Raw genomic sequence first — 17702 nt, 5'->3', positions numbered from 1 at the left:
TGGAGGTCAAAGTAGATGTGCAAGGACACCAAGCTGCTTCTGTAATGGCAGTACAAGCCCCAACACTACAGGGGGGACACTGTCCACACCACACCACAGCGGGCCATGTGCACATAGCCCTGACCAGTCCCAGGAGGTACCTGGTTCCAGCGGACATATGTCATCATCAGGGGAGAGTAGCATATCGAGGCTTTACCTGGATGTGCCCGTGGAACCCCTGATAGGCACAGTTCTCATGTCCATGGCCGGAGGTGGTGAACTGCGCACCCTGCCAGGTATGGTCTGTAGCTGTCCAACAAACACCTGTACAGGGCAGCCACATGGCAAAACTGTGTGCATGCATACTCACACACAATACAAACACACCTAGGGCAACCCCATACCTACACACACCACATCACCATGGCCATATCAGTAATTAAAACCCCTCACTCACACACATGGTGTCAAATGTATGGCCCACCCTAGTTCTCTGGCAAACCAACAACAAACCCTGTGCATATGATGATACCTGTGTCACATCCCTGTCATCCATAACATCGATGCAGGGACAGGCTAATATGGTTCTGATGCACACAGTGACTGTACTACAGTGTACCAATGTACTGCTGTGTAACATACTGTCAGCAGTAATGTTTAATTCTTACATGTCAGGTAGTGTAGCTGTCCAGCCATGATGCATTATAGCTGTTATTAACACTGAGTGATTGTGGTATCCATAATGTTATCAATTTGTATTGTAGGTGTCCATGTGTCAGTGGAAGGATGGTCTGCTGTCATATCTCACAAGGGGTATGGCACTGTAGTGACACCTTGGCTGTGCCATATCCTGGGTACAGGTGAACACATGTCACAGGTCTGTATAACATTTACTACCTGTGCCACATAGCCGATAGTTACTGACAGTCATCCTAAGGTCATCATATTACAGTACCACCAATATCACAGTAATTATCCTGTGGACTACATCAGAGATATGACCAATAAATGTGGACAGTCTGGCACACTCGGGTCAGTCCAGAGGTATACACAGATCCCCTTAGTGCGAGACATGTGGGCCAAGCCTGACAATGTGGATGTTAACAGCCATGTAAATGGGTATATCACATAAATACTGGACTACATATGCCCACACAGTTTATGCATTTACACACTCCTGTCTCTCCTGACACAATATAACCAGTGGTGCAAAGGTCACATGACCATATACTACCCACTAGTTAGTGACATACATATGTACAGCATCCCACTGCTTTGTCAGAAATACATAACAGTTATGGTGGCCCGGCAGCAGTACATTTAGCAAATATCGGGACATAACATCACACTGTGTAATTACACTAAGCTGCTAGGTATGTAACAAAGCACTGTGCAAACTATAGGCAGCCTGCCACAACACTGGCCTACATTTCTTATGGGGGAATACACATGTACCTGCAAATTAGCAGGCTCTGCAGACATGTCACAGCACAGAGTAACAGACACCTGTGTGAAAGTGCATACCCACAACCAATGTGAACACAGCCACAGCCACATATGGTAAGCAAGCTTAATATTACAGTGTATGGACTGTCTGATCAACACCATCCTATGTGCCACTTACATACTAACCCTACATATACTGGGCCACGACACAGTGTGGTCTGATGCCTGTCTGTGGTATGGGACATGTGTGTGTTTGGCCCTATAAACATGTAAGCTGATAGGGTACCATACACTGGAGCAGCATGTAACATCAGATAGAACAGGACCATGAACAATGACATCTACCACATTCTGTACACAGGCCAAGATACGTATTCGCAATACACATACTGTTGAAAATCACCATAAGTACACAGACCTCACTACTGTACACACAACCACAGAATGCCCAGGTTATGCCCTCAAATATAGCCCCTACTATACATAACATGTCTAGCAGTCTGATATCTCACTGGCTTATCAGGTATGATGTCAATAAATAATGGCGTACAGAACATATGCACCTGTTACTGCATGTCATACGTACAAAGGTTGACAGAGTTGTGGCTGAAAGCACAAACAAAGGCCCAATATTTACATGTTGCTGTGATAACCTCATACATTTACTGTTGTAACAGGGTTTGTTGTGACATGTGTCCTATGAAGGCCATGAAGTCAGTAACTCTCATGGCTGTCACCATGTACTGACTGCAATCCTCAGACTATGCTTCTGTAGTTCTAAGATTGGTAATCTGTGAGTAACACAGGACACATAAGACTCCAAACACTGGCCAGTCTGCAGACACCCCTACAGGTGGTAGTTTCCTCAAACACACTGTCATGACAGGTATTAAATCATGTAGCCCAGCCATATCCACACAAACCCTGTTAAACCAACATTATCCAAATGCAGAAGAGCAACACTTTCATTCTGTTGTCATTTCTGGAACATCCCCCTCCTGTTTGTTGGCCTGTCTCCACGTGTATGTTGTTAGAGGTATATCCCACTACCATCCGTGATGCTGTTTGGCAAACACTGACATGAAGTCCTTCTCACAGTGAATGAAAAGGGTCAACACCCACATGATGTTCCTAGTTATAGGAGGGTGTTTCCATGCAATTGGTTATGGGAATGTTACCACAGCTGTTCCACATGGAATCAGCTAGTGGGGGACTGCAATTCTTGGAGAGGCCATCAGCTGAAAATGAACATCACTTATAAAACACAAGCTGCTGCCTAAGCAAAGCAGGTGTACTTCTCCACATCCACCAGAGAGGGAATGAGAGAGACAGACAGACAAAGGCAAAGTAACACAGGGATGGGGATGGGAGAGTAAAACCTAAGCATGGTTGTGTCACACACTTACCAGTACAGGGTTTCAAACCCCTGCCTGGCTATGTATCATGATTACATGTCTATGCAGTTATTGCATGCACTACAGAGCTTATATGTTGGGGAAGCTGTCCAAAGGTATATTTGATGGTGAGTGATATCAACAACAGTGATAAAGGAGGGATAAGGTAGGTGTAATACACATGCCTGTCCACAAGAACAGGTGTCAAGTTTGACACAGCCACACTCTCTCAGGGACTCACATACATTATCACAGTTGGCAGGGTCAGGATTAGACTTCATAACTAGCTAGCTAGTTTGCCACAATGCAGTAAAACACAGGTATCACATGCATCACAGGGGGTTATCAGGATAATATATGGGCAAAGGGTATGTCAAGGTGTCTGACATCAGAAGACATGCTTCAATTGGGCAATGGGAGGTGTAGTGAGTGTGAATGGCATCCAAATCATTATACTCCACACACACACACACACACACACACACACACACACACACACACACACACACACACACACACAGACACACGTTGCCAGTACTGACATGCATGGGTGCATTGCTTCACAGGTGTGTAGTGGTTAACTATGCCAGAAGGCTGTACAAGGCTAGGTATAGTGTATACCTTGGCATCAGGCCGCATGACAATGGCCTGCAGTGTTACTCAGGGGTGTAGTGTCTGAATTGGCTCACACAGGTGAGTACTGTATTCACCATGCAGTCATCTAGGTTACTATTGTGGGTGGCCAGTGCTGTGCAATGTTTGCCATGTATGTCTTCTATATTCCATAACATGGACAGTGTCTAGGATGTGCACACATCCCACATGCCTGTTCTGTGACATGTGGAAGTGTATCTGGGGTGTCTGGGGCATGTTGTTTAGACAGATTGTTATCATCAGATGTGCCATTCCTGACCTCATATGGTGAGAACTGGCAATGAACACCAGGTTGACCCTGCACCTACATTGACAGCATGATACAGGTATTTCCTGGTGCCAGTGGCATCTGTCCATACAGCGCATGTGTATAAGGCATGGTATGTCCTTTGTGGGTTACATTTGCTGGATTTACAGTCGTTGCAGGGGGGAAACAGTGAAGGAGCACTGTATGCAATGATTTGCCTATTGTAGGGATGGGACAGGGTGCCATGTCCTCTGTATTCCACTGCAATACTATCTGTGGGGCATATGCAGGGGAACTACCAACATAGTGGTTGTTGCCTAGCCAAGTGTTTTTGTGTCTGACACATGGGTGGAGAGTTTTCTCTGGGTAATACAAGGGTTGCCTATATTGTTCTCCAAGCCATGATGTCACATGTAGGGGTATGGATTTTCTACCCCAGCCTCTCTGCTGTTTGACATATGTTACACCCTTGTAAGGTGGACATTGTGACATATAATAGGCTCACCATATAAGAAATTTGCAAAACCCGCTCCACAATGAGTCCTGTTATTACACACTGACTGCTACTGCCACATAAAATACGTATGACAAACACACACATCAAGTTTCACAGTTGCCATCTGGGATTAGAACACCTACTTAACTAGTACATCACACTACAGCATTACGCAGTTATAGCACATGCCACGGAGCTTACTAGGCTAATTCTTTTCCAAAGGTGTTTTTCAAAGTGAATGACATCAGCAGGCTTGCCAAAGTAGGGCAATGGAAGTTGTAGTGACTGTGAATGGCCTCAAAAGCATTAATCCCTACACAGACAAGCAAACACACACACATTTTTACAGTTGCCAGGTCTGGGACTAGAATTCCTACCTAACTAGCACATCATATTACACAGTTATAGCATGCACCACAGAGCTTAATGGGTTATTCCTTCCTCAAAGGTGTATTTCAAAGTGAATGACATCAGTAGCCTTGCCAAGGTGGGTAATGGAAAGTGTAGGCCATAGGTTTATAGGTTCATAGGTTGGTACTAGGCTATCGGCCCTAGGGCCTATACATGCCTAGCCATGACAATTCCCTGGCTATGTCTTCCCACAATATTTACTTCCCTGGACCCCTGTCTAGCAGGGCAACTGATATAATCCCCAGGGTCAGTTTCCTATCTTCCATCCAATCGTCCAGGTTTCGAAGAGGGTCAAACAGGCACTCTGTTTGACATGTATGGGCAGTCTATTCCAGAGACTGGGGAGTTTCTGTGTCAGGAACACATCCCTCCAGCATGAATTGTTTATTGTGATGACAAGGTTTGGATCCTTGGAGCATGTGCCTGTAAGGGTTTGTAATTCTTTAAGTGTAGCATGTCCAACAGCTGTGAGTTTGACATGGCATTATATGTTAAGCAGAGATCACCTTTGAGTACACGATATGTAACAGAGTATAGCTGGATGATTTTCAGACAATCAGCATAGGGCATCTGGTTTAGGTCTGTGATTCTTTTAGTGAGGGATGTCTGCAGCCTTTCTAGTTGTTGCAGATGTCTTGTGAGGTACATACGTAATGGGCCATTGTAGTCTGCACTGAGTCTACTGAGAGATGACTACAGTGGGATGACTGGCCTCCATTTTTCTTGGATGTAAATCCCTTAGTGATGAGGTGTGCCACATAGGTGGATTTCCTGACTGTTACGGCGATGTGGTTATCGAAGGTGAGACCAATGTCCACCTGTGTCCCTATGTCTCTTATCACACTTTAGGTGTTTAATGTACAGCCACCTATATGGTACTTCACAGGTACATGTCCCTTCCCAAAGGGGATTATTATACATTTCTTGGCATTGATCTTGAGGCCATGGCTCAGGCACCAAGCATCTCTTTCTGTAAGGCCCTTCTGTAGAATATCCACATCATGTGGAGATTCAGTATTGGTTCCCAGTGTGCAGTCATCTGCGACCTTTGTTTGCCAGAGTTCCTTAGTGTTTGACTGTACTTCAGAGCAGTAGATGCCAAACAAGGGCAGTCCCAGGACTGAGCCGTATGGTACTCAAACTGTCACTTTTCTGGTGCTGGAGTTGGTGTCACCTACATTTACAGTGTGGGTTCTGTCAGTGCAGCAATTGGCAGCCCATTGGGTGACAAAGGGATTAATGATCAGCTTGGTACATTTATCTATGATTCCAGATTGGGGAATGGTGTTGAAGGTCTTGGCGAGGTCCGGACAGGCTGTGTGAACCACCTCACCCTTATCCACAGCTCTGAAGACTGATTCAAAGTTGTCAATCAGCTTGAGGTGACATGATCGGCCCTTCACAAACCCAACCTGATTGGGGTCCAGTGTTTGCAGATTGCCAATGTCTTTGTTTTCATTTCCATGATAATACATTCCATGGCCTTGCAGATCAGGCACATCATACTGATGGGCCTGTAGTTCCCAGGATCCAAGGTGGATCCCCCTTTGTGGACTGGGATAACTGGAGCTGTGCGCTACTCAGTGGGCATGAGGCCTGATTAGACATGGCACATAGGTGAGGTGCCAGTTGATTTTGTAGTTCATATAGTACACAGCCTGGGATGTTGACTGGTCCCATGGCTGCTGTTGTCGTAGCTCTGGAGAGTGTGTTTTTTACCTGTGTGGCTGTTATTACCAGAATCTGTCAATACTTCAGTGTTGAGATGGACCCTTTCGGGGGTGGGAACAGTATATTTAATACCATCCTGTTGTAGCTTAGAGCAGATCTTTGCATTGCCATTTAGATTCCTGACATAGCTATGGAATGACTTGCAGTTGTCTTTGGCATCTTTGGCTATATTATGTTCGTAACTATTAAATCCAAAATCACGGAAGCAGTCCACCAGCGATGACCAACTCACTTTATTACAGGTACAAGAAACAAATCACAGCAAACGTAAACGCTATTAAAGTACACAAGTGCGTTTTCGTCTCCACAAACATGTAAGACTTCATCAGACTAACAAATAACGTTTGAAAGCACCTAATATACTCTCATGTGGTCTGTACCAACCAATAAAGTTCATTAGATGAATAATTAACATTAAAAACATCTGCTTGCAAGGCTCATTTAAAATTGCTAAAAACACACTTCAATGTTCAGCTTTAAAAAGACACCATTCCTCATTAGTTTAAAATTCATAATCATTCAATAAGTTATTTAAAAACACATTAAATACATAAATACACATGTTAATAAAAACTACTAAATATTTATTCATTTAAAACCCTTTCAACTTTTTGTTTCCTAAGAATTCCTTCCTAACCTAATAGCACCATCTGCTGTTCCTGAAGAGCAATTGCTGATAAAATTAAATTTTGGCTGCTCTTAATTTTAACACGGAAGTTAAAGAAATATGATCATTAAGCCCTGGGGAATTAGTTGCATCTAATAAAATCTGCCACCAGAGCTCTTTAAATTCTAACTTTTCTTCCCAAAGGCCTCCTCTTATTTCTTTTTTAACCTGTTCCAATACAAAGAAGGTGAATCTGGCATTATTACAATCTAGCGTGTGTTTGAACAGAGCATTTGTTTCTTTTTTCTTAGATATTTCATAAGTATGCTCATAAATTCTCTTCTTTAATGCTCTCTCCGTCTTCCCCACATAATATGACTTACATTCCAAACACATAGCTAAATACACCACACCTTGTGTGTCACAGTTAAAATATCCAGAGGCAGTAATGTTAATGTCCCTTGTTGGCACCAATATTTCCATTCTGTTACTAATATGTGGGCACTGATTGCAGTGTCCACATTGATATGTTCCATATTTTCTATTTTTGTCACATAGTAACATTTTCATAGATATTTCATTGTTATTACTTACTTTATTATTTTCCAACAGATTTTTAATACTTCTACCATTTTTATACACAACTTTAGGCATCTCTTTCTTATTATTCAGAATGTCAGTGAATGAGACAAAATTGCTCCATTCTTTCTGAAAAATCTTTCTTACTTTGATGTTCAAATTATTAAACTCCATCACCAACGCTGAATTATACTGTCCATCATTAACTTCATTGGTTTTATTATAGTTAATAAGAGATGGCAAATTATCATCATTTGTAGTTAATTCTGTACCTTTTATTGGTTTGTATTTACCTGGTCTATTTTCCTCTACCTCTTTTCTAGTTCTAGAAATAAATTCAGATGGATAGCCCCTGGCTAAAAACATTCCCTCCAGTGTATTACATTCCTTAAAAAAATCATCATCTTTACTAGTCATACGACACCCCCTCACAAATTGTCCCTTGACAATATTCTTTTGCAATGCGGGGGGTGCGCGCTAGTGAAATGTAAATAGGAATTACAGAAGGTGTTTTTTCTAAAAACCTTGGTTTCGAAATCCCTGTTATTCACGTTCTTGTATATTTCAACGTCCAAAAATTGTAACCTATCTGTGGACGTGGTATACGTGAATTTTAAGAAATTGGTAGTGTTCTGTATATAATTCATGAATTCCAAAAATTTCTCACTACCCCCAGTCCAAAAAATAACTATATCATCTAAGAACCGCCTGTAAAGAGTCCAATATTGTGTATATCCTGAATTGTGGACAAAGTTGGACTCCCAGGCTGCTAACACAATGTTAGCATATGTGGGTGCGCAGGCCGCACCCATTGCTACTCTGCTAATTTGCTGGTAATACTCATCATTGAAAACCATAAAGTTGTTCCTTAGTACAACATCAACCAATGCTACCACTGCATTCTTCTCCAAATGTGACAATTTTTTGTCAAGAAAAATCATATCCTCAAATAACCTCATGCCTTCATAGTGGGGTATGCATGAGAATAAATCAATGACATCAATTGTCACAAAAATGAGATCATTTGAAAATAACTCAGACTTAATGTCCCTCAATAGGTCCCAGGAATCCTTCAGTATATATTTGTTCGTGGCACAAATATGCTTTGCTGTTATATCCACATATTTGGCCAAACTGGTAGTCTTGGAACCGTCCGCTGAAACTATCGGTCTTAACGGTGGGTCACTAACATTCTTATGTACCTTCGGTATCCCAAAAATAATGGGTATCCTAGGTTTAGGTACATACAAGAACTGATGTAATTTAACATCTATTATGCCTTCCAGTAGCAAATTGTCTAAGATATTATCTATTTTTTGGTAAGCAAGTTGTACTTCATTTAAGGAAACTATTCTGTATTTATTACCATCACCTAAGATCGTATTCATTTTACCATCATAGATAATGTTTTCCATTATAACCACCCCTCCCCCTTTGTCAGGTTTCATAATCCTGACTTGATTATTAAACCTTAACTCATTCAATGTTTTATATTCTTCCTTTGTGATGTTGTATTCTTTCTCCACAAACTTATATTCCTCTCTAATTTTCTTCTCTAATATCAGGTCAAGGTTTCTAATCTGGGGGTGATATGGGGGATTAAATATACTTTTCCTGATGAGCATATTTTCCTGGCGGCCTGCATCCAACACCCTGGGGGGTAGTGTGACACGAAGATTCACTTTCCTTAAGAACAACTTCATGTCTATTAAGGACTGAACCAGGTCACCTTTCATATTAGGAATGAATTTGAATCCTTTACTTAAAACATCAAAATGTGTTTTATTAATGCAAATATTACTGAAATTATAAATAGAAAAATTATCAAGTGAGTATGTAGTTCCTGTATGTAGGATGCCTGTATGTAACTCATCCTCCACTGTTGAGCTAGTATCAGGGCTCACTTGTCATGTCAAAATTTCCGTCTCCTTAGGGGAATAGATATGGGTGGGTACAAGGGTATTAGTAACTGTATCTAATATCTCCCTCTCCCCCTTCTCTCTCCCCTCCATTGAAAATGTTGATACCTATTGTTATTTACATGGTGCTTTGTTCCATTTAATGGTGGAAATTCAGTATCGTAATTAATCCACCCATATTCTTCCTCAGGAATATTACTAGAATCATTCCTAATGTTACTCTTCTTATAGCCTACTCTGCTATTGTGTTCCCATTTTGTAGCAGGTGGCTTAGGGTAACTAACATCATTCTGATATTCCTCAATATCTCTCCTTAGTTTCTTAACTTTTCTTTGTTCTAAAACGGAACATTTAGCATCCACTTCTGACCCTATACTAAAATATTTTTCTTTTTCTTTTTTTAACTTCAAACAGCATATCCTTTTTAATAAAATCATCCAGGACTGTAATTTCCTGTTCCAAACTTTCTAATTTTCTATTATTTTCTTTTATAATGAGCCTCAATATACTGATACCACATTCATTAAATACATTCACAAGTTCAGTATGGAATGATGTACCGGGTTCCACATTATTAGGGTATTTCCAGACCCTTAAACCGTTTGGTACTATTTTTTGTTTAATACATTCCTTAAGATAACAATTTTCTATATTCATTGATTTGTATCTATACATCAAACCAGATAATTTGTTAACTTTCATAGCATAAGAGTCACCATCCACTGGTGCACCTTCTTCTGCTCTGTACAATTTAGTGTCCATAGGATTTTTTAACCATTCTAATATGTCAAAATTATCAGTAATGGTGGGAACAGTACCTGAGGCTTTTAAGCCTGAACAATTACTCTTGCGATTCCGGTCAGTTAAACCCCGACTCTCGTTGCTACTCATACGTTCTCCAGATCTTTGTAAAACCATAGGTGTGTTTGCAGGATCGAAATTGCTACCATTCGGTTCCGCTTCCTCCGTCCGCCCAGGGCTCCTTTCAAAATTATGTCTTTTCCTCTTGTTTTTGGAATGCCCTGCTTCCTCCGTCCATTCGGATGTACCATCTCCCTCGTAGTTTCTTTTTGTAGCAACCAGAACCGAACAGAGTGGGGTGAGTAGTTCGACCAACTCGGTTAGCTGACCTATTAATTTCCGGGACTGTCCCAAGTCCTCCCGGTTCAAAGCCGTAGCACTGCTATCCATGGTATAGCGCCGTAACAAACAAAAAACCAAAAAGGCGCCAAATTCAAAATTCAAAGCCAATAAATCCAAAATCACGGAAGCAGTCCACCAGCGATGACCAACTCACTTTATTACAGGTACAAGAAACAAATCACAGCAAACGTAAACGCTATTAAAGTACACAAGTGCGTTTTCGTCTCCACAAACATGTAAGACTTCATCAGACTAACAAATAATGTTTGAAAGCACCTAATATACTCTCATGTGGTCTGTACCAACCAATAAAGTTCATTAGATGAATAATTAACATTAAAAACATCTGCTTGCAAGGCTCATTTAAAATTGCTAAAAACACACTTCAATGTTCAGCTTTAAAAAGACACCATTCCTCATTAGTTTAAAATTCATAATCATTCAATAAGTTATTTAAAAACACATTAAATACATAAATACACATGTTAATAAAAACTACTAAATATTTATTCATTTAAAACCCTTTCAACTTTTTGTTTCCTAAGAATTCCTTCCTAACCTAATAGCACCATCTGCTGTTCCTGAAGAGCAATTGCTGATAAAATTAAATTTTGGCTGCTCTTAATTTTAACACGGAAGTTAAAGAAATATGATCATTAAGCCCTGGGGAATTAGTTGCATCTAATAAAATCTGCCACCAGAGCTCTTTAAATTCTAACTTTTCTTCCCAAAGGCCTCCTCTTATTTCTTTTTTAACCTGTTCCAATACAAAGAAGGTGAATCTGGCATTATTACAATCTAGCGTGTGTTTGAACAGAGCATTTGTTTCTTTTTTCTTAGATATTTCATAAGTATGCTCATAAATTCTCTTCTTTAATGCTCTCCGTCTTCCCCACATAATATGACTTACATTCCAAACACATAGCTAAATACACCACACCTTGTGTGTCACAGTTAAAATATCCAGAGGCAGTAATGTTAATGTCCCTTGTTGGCACCAATATTTCCATTCTGTTACTAATATGTGGGCACTGATTGCAGTGTCCACATTGATATGTTCCATATTTTCTATTTTTGTCACATAGTAACATTTTCATAGATATTTCATTGTTATTACTTACTTTATTATTTTCCAACAGATTTTAATACTTCTACCATTTTTATACACAACTTTAGGCATCTCTTTCTTATTATTCAGAATGTCAGTGAATGAGACAAAATTGCTCCATTCTTTCTGAAAAATCTTTCTTACTTTGATGTTCAAATTATTAAACTCCATCACCAACGCTGAATTATACTGTCCATCATTAACTTCATTGGTTTTATTATAGTTAATAAGAGATGGCAAATTATCATCATTTGTAGTTAATTCTGTACCTTTTATTGGTTTGTATTTACCTGGTCTATTTTCCTCTACCTCTTTTCTAGTTCTAGAAATAAATTCAGATGGATAGCCCCTGGCTAAAAACATTCCCTCCAGTGTATTACATTCCTTAAAAAAATCATCATCTTTACTAGTCATACGACACCCCCTCACAAATTGTCCCTTGACAATATTCTTTTTGCAATGCGGGGGGTGCGCGCTAGTGAAATGTAAATAGGAATTACAGAAGGTGTTTTTTCTAAAAACCTTGGTTTCGAAATCCCTGTTATTCACGTTCTTGTATATTTCAACGTCCAAAAATTGTAACCTATCTGTGGACGTGGTATACGTGAATTTTAAGAAATTGGTAGTGTTCTGTATATAATTCATGAATTCCAAAAATTTCTCACTACCCCCAGTCCAAAAAATAACTATATCATCTAAGAACCGCCTGTAAAGAGTCCAATATTGTGTATATGATTCCAGATTGGGGAATGGTGTTGAAGGTCTTGGCGAGGTCCGGACAGGCTGTGTGAACCACCTCACCCTTATCCACAGCTCTGAAGACTGATTCAAAGTTGTCAATCAGCTTGAGGTGACATGATCGGCCCTTCACAAACCCAACCTGATTGGGGTCCAGTGTTTGCAGATTGCCAATGTCTTTGTTTTCATTTCCATGATAATACATTCCATGGCCTTGCAGATCAGGCACATCATACTGATGGGCCTGTAGTTCCCAGGATCCAAGGTGGATCCCCCTTTGTGGACTGGGATAACTGGAGCTGTGCGCTACTCAGTGGGCATGAGGCCTGATTAGACATGGCACATAGGTGAGGTGCCAGTTGATTTTGTAGTTCATATAGTACACAGCCTGGGATGTTGACTGGTCCCATGGCTGCTGTTGTCGTAGCTCTGCAGAGTGTGTTTTTTACCTGTGTGGCTGTTATTACCAGAATCTGTCAATACTTCAGTGTTGAGATGGACCCTTTTGGGGGTGGGAACAGTATATTTAATACCATCCTGTTGTAGCTTAGAGCAGATCTTTGCATTGCCATTTAGATTCCTGACATAGCTATGGAATGACTTGCAGTTGTCTTTGGCATCTTTGGCTATATTATGTTCGTAACTATCTTTGGTGGATGCTATGTGGGATCTCAGCTTCTTACTGTGTCTGGTAAGGGAGTATTTTGCATCCTGGAAATTCCTCTATTTCTGCAACAGTTTCTTCCTTTTGTTGTACAGTATGTTTATAGCAGGGGGCCACAACATTGGTTTCCTTTTCTTGGTGGCGAGCATCTTGGTTCTATATTGGATGGCACAATTCATGCACGAGTGGATGTGCTCATACAGTGCCTTCATGTATGATTCAGCAGTCATTCTTTCAGTTCCCATCTGCATGGGTGTTATGATGTTAGTCACGTCTGACATGTGTAGCATAACGTTTTGCTTTGAAGATGTGTGTTATGGAGGTTTCCTTACTGGGGTGTGGGGGGGTGTGGATGTTAAGGGTGATTAGCTTATGGGAAAACCTGACCACTGATGGGATGACCATAGGTGTGGACCATTGATTTTCCATGTTGGTAATGTCCAGGTATAGGATATTTGAGCACCTGGTGAGACTATGGGTTACTTGATCCAGGGCATTGGGAATTATGACTTCCAAGAACCGTTGGGCACACATGTTGGTACACAAATACTTTTTCCAGTTAACGGCAGGGTAGTGTAAGTCACCCAGTATTAGGGTGCTTAGTTGTATCATAATATTTCCCAGTATGTTTCAAAAGGTGTAGTGGGAATCTTGGGGCATGATGGGGGATCTGCAGCAAGCTATACAATTTGGATTGCAGTCTGACCTAGTGTTAGTTGCACCAGAGGTATTTCAGACACATTCTGTTGGGCAAGTAGCCTGGTGGTGTGAATATCCTTGGTGAATATGGACACTCCACCACCTTTATTGTTTTGGCCCTGGTTTGGTGGCCGACAGGTGTGGTGAGAGCTGTACCTGGTATTGCAGGAGTGCTTCTGGAGCCTTGGATCAGGTCCCTGTTACTGCACAGATATTGATGTTCTCCATTTTTAGGAGTACCTAGTGACTGTGAATGACCACAAAAACATTCATTGATACCTACACACACACACACACACACACACACACACACACACACACACACACACACACACACACACACACACACGCAGAGTTTCACATTTGCTATGTCTGGGATTAGAACTCCTACCTAACTAGTACATCACATTACAGCTTTACAGGTTATTACAGTTATAGGATGTGCCATGAAGCTTATTGTGCTATTCCTTCCCCAAAGGTGTATTTCAAAGTGAATGACATCAGCAGCCCTGCCAAAGTAGGGCATTTGAAATTGTAGTGAGTGTGAATGGCCTCAAAAGCATTGATTCCTACACAGACAAATGCAGAGTTGCCATGTCTGGGATTAGACTTCTTACCTAACTAGTACATCACACTATAGCATTATGCAGTTATAGCATGCATCACAAAGCTTATAGAGCTACTCCTTCCCCAAAGGTGTATTTCAAGGTGAAGACATCAGCAGGCTTGCCATAGTAGGGCAATAGGGAGTGCAGTGTGTGTGCATGGGCCATAACCCATTCATCTGGAAGCAGACATGCAACACTCAGGCACACACATGTTTATATTTTACAGGTACATGTGTACAACTGCTAGATGACTACTGACTTGTACAGTCATGTTAGACAGTTATCACAAGCACCCCAGACACTATAGTGCTGAGGGATACCAGAAGCAAATATCTACAATGATTGATATTTGCACATCACATAGTTTTAGCCAATTGGATGTGTGCTGGGTGGGACAGGCCTCGTGATGGGAGGCTCTTTGTCACTGCCTGTCACTCTCTTCCACACATCTATTTTGCCTATTATAGTGAGTTGTCCTTGGATATATGTGTGTATTCCTATCCAATGTATGTGCAAAGCATGACTGGTGTGTACTGAGGAGTGTGTGCACCAACATCTGTGACTGTCAGATATGTATAGTCCACTGTTGTTGCCAGACATGGGCTTCATTTCTTTAAGTGTGGGAGCATGCCCAGTATGACCTTTCAGTATTTTGTTGTCAGGCATGGACTTTGTGTGGGAGCATGCCCAGTATGACCTTCTTTATTGAATGTGTGAATCCATTCCAGGTAGGTTGTACTCCAGTGCAGGCTTTTGTTTTCTACACCTGTAGCTAGCAACTTGTTTCTGCAGGTTATCTGTAAGATCAGTTGACAATATGGGGTCGAAATGGGCAAAGGATAGTGGGTTACTGTAGGTAATTGTGTCTATGCTGCTTCTGCTACATGGTCTTGGTGTTAGCAGAGATATTCAGACATATGTACTGCTTTACACTGTGATGTTTTATGTCAAGTACCATCAAGTATACAAAATTACTTGCAGTAATGTCTTGGGGAACACAGGGTGAATGTAACTGTGTCCGGTATTGTGGTCTGCAGCCTACATATTCTTGCACAGTCATGGCATTCTTGAGGGGAAGCTGCAGACACTTATAGATGGGTCTGTGTAAATGGTTCAACACATTGATATAGTGGTGGCTGAGGATCCCATGCTTGTACATCCATCAACGTGACAGTATGGCCATATCCTGCTGTGGCCATACCTCACAGCTGTAAAGATTCACACAGGTTACCCCAGAGGCAGGGGTCATATTTCTGGACATTACCCCTTCACATTGTGGTGTATGAGCAGGTTTGTAGCCACCCATTCCTGTGTTTGCAGCCAGGGATAGTATGTGCACACGGCTGAGTTTCAGACTTCACACACTCCATGTCGTCCATGCTCCTACCCCCCTCTATTATTCTATCCTCTTCCAAACATTATGCACACATTATCTGATAAGATAAGATAGTTATCTCCTCATGCCAGCAGTAAAGTTGGTCCACAGTTCATGCAGTAGGACATAGTGGACATGTTACTGGGATATGTCAACATGGCCTTGCATTTGGGTTCTGTGGACTATGTTATGTTGTTATTTGGGAGTCCATGACATAACATACATTGCCAGTATGAGTGAGCCACAGGCCTTTGGCAGAGTATGCCATTTGGTAGTGATGCAGGCCAGCTGCATCAGGTCGTTGCATTGTGTCACTACTACAGTCTGAGACTGCAAGACACTATATTCCCCTGGGGTGACATGGTAGGTGTGCAAGGTGCTAATGCCAATACTTTCTATCATTATTGATCCAGTGGTGTGGATGCAGGCAGGGTGCTGCTTACAGCTACGGACAAACCTGCATGGGACACCTGTTCTGCATGCTGCATTCTTTGGCTATTGCCATACAGAGGTGGGGGTCATATTGTACTCATTCTCAACAACAGGAGTAAGACCACAGAGGTACCTGTGTGTGATGGTGGAGGTGAGCTGGGTGCATGTGTGCTATGGACACTACTTGCATCTGACTCACAGATATTCATGGGGCATTCCACTTATGCTGGCTTGTGCAGGGACATCAGCAACATCTCAATACTTCATACCTGTGACCTTTGTGGCCTGTCAGTGTTTGGCCAGATGACATCGGTATATATTTCATACTACAAAGCCAACTAATGTGCTGCTAATCTGTATGTACAATTCCAAAGGTGTGTCTATCTGACAGCAATATATTATACACGGTCTGTCTGAGGTACTTCCACCTGTGTACTGTTTGTATGTCTGGGCCCACATTCACGCCATGTCCATCTTTCAGATGGTGACAGATATTACTTCCAAACATTTACTATGGTGTATTGGTGGAATGTGTTTTGCTTGGAGGCATTGTTTTTGGCACTGCAGTTGTGAGAACCTGGCCCTGTCATTGGCAGTACTGGCCAATGGCCACCAGGACAAACCACCATGCCTACATACTGACCACTTTCACACAATATACAACACACCAACCTAACACACACAGCCCTGCATATTATACACATGCTACAATGTATCCCGCTACTTTGGCCAACCTAGGTAATCTGTGCTCCACTGTTATTATACCTACACATACATGTTACTACATTTCTATATAGGATGGTGGGGGCACACCTGACACTTGTACACATTTGCTAAGACTGTACTGGTATGTCAGGTACTCCATTTCATTCTGTATTCTGACCTATCATGCTGACTAGAGGCATATCAGTGTACTACAGGTCTTAGGTTTGATTGACCTACATTTCAGGTTCAGACATCTTACCCTTCAAAACTAACATCCCACTGCCTGATCTGTTGTAGTCTGTCTGTGTAGGTCTGGAGGGGTGATGTTCTCCATAGCCATCAATCAGAGACCTTAGCACAGCCTATGTTTGTGTTTGTCTATGCCTGTCCTGCTGGCTGAGACTTTTGTTGGGTATGTGAGCCTCCCTGACTGGCATGTGTGTGTCCCACCACATTTCCTGCAATGAGTTTTTTCACCTTGTCTATTACTAGCTACTATGGTGACACAAGTATTTGTTAAAGATTTCATGCTGCTACTATAGGTGTCTACTATATGCTGGCATCCCATTTAGCCACCTGATTCCATTGCATGCTCACATCCATACCATAGATACACGTAACAAAACATACTACTCCATTCGGAAATTGATAAGGAGAGTGACTTACCCTGTGGCTGTGCCAGTATTGAGGATGGTGCTGGAGGGCTGTCTATGTCAGTTGCACATAGTACACCCCTATACATGGTTAAACACAGGCAGTACCATGTT

The sequence above is a fragment of the Protopterus annectens genome, chromosome 1.part1 (assembly GCF_019279795.1).
Source record: "Protopterus annectens isolate FY-2018-M chromosome 1.part1, PAN1.0, whole genome shotgun sequence".
Classification (NCBI taxonomy): Eukaryota; Metazoa; Chordata; order Ceratodontiformes; family Protopteridae; genus Protopterus; species Protopterus annectens.
This window is presented reverse-complemented; position numbering follows the sequence as displayed.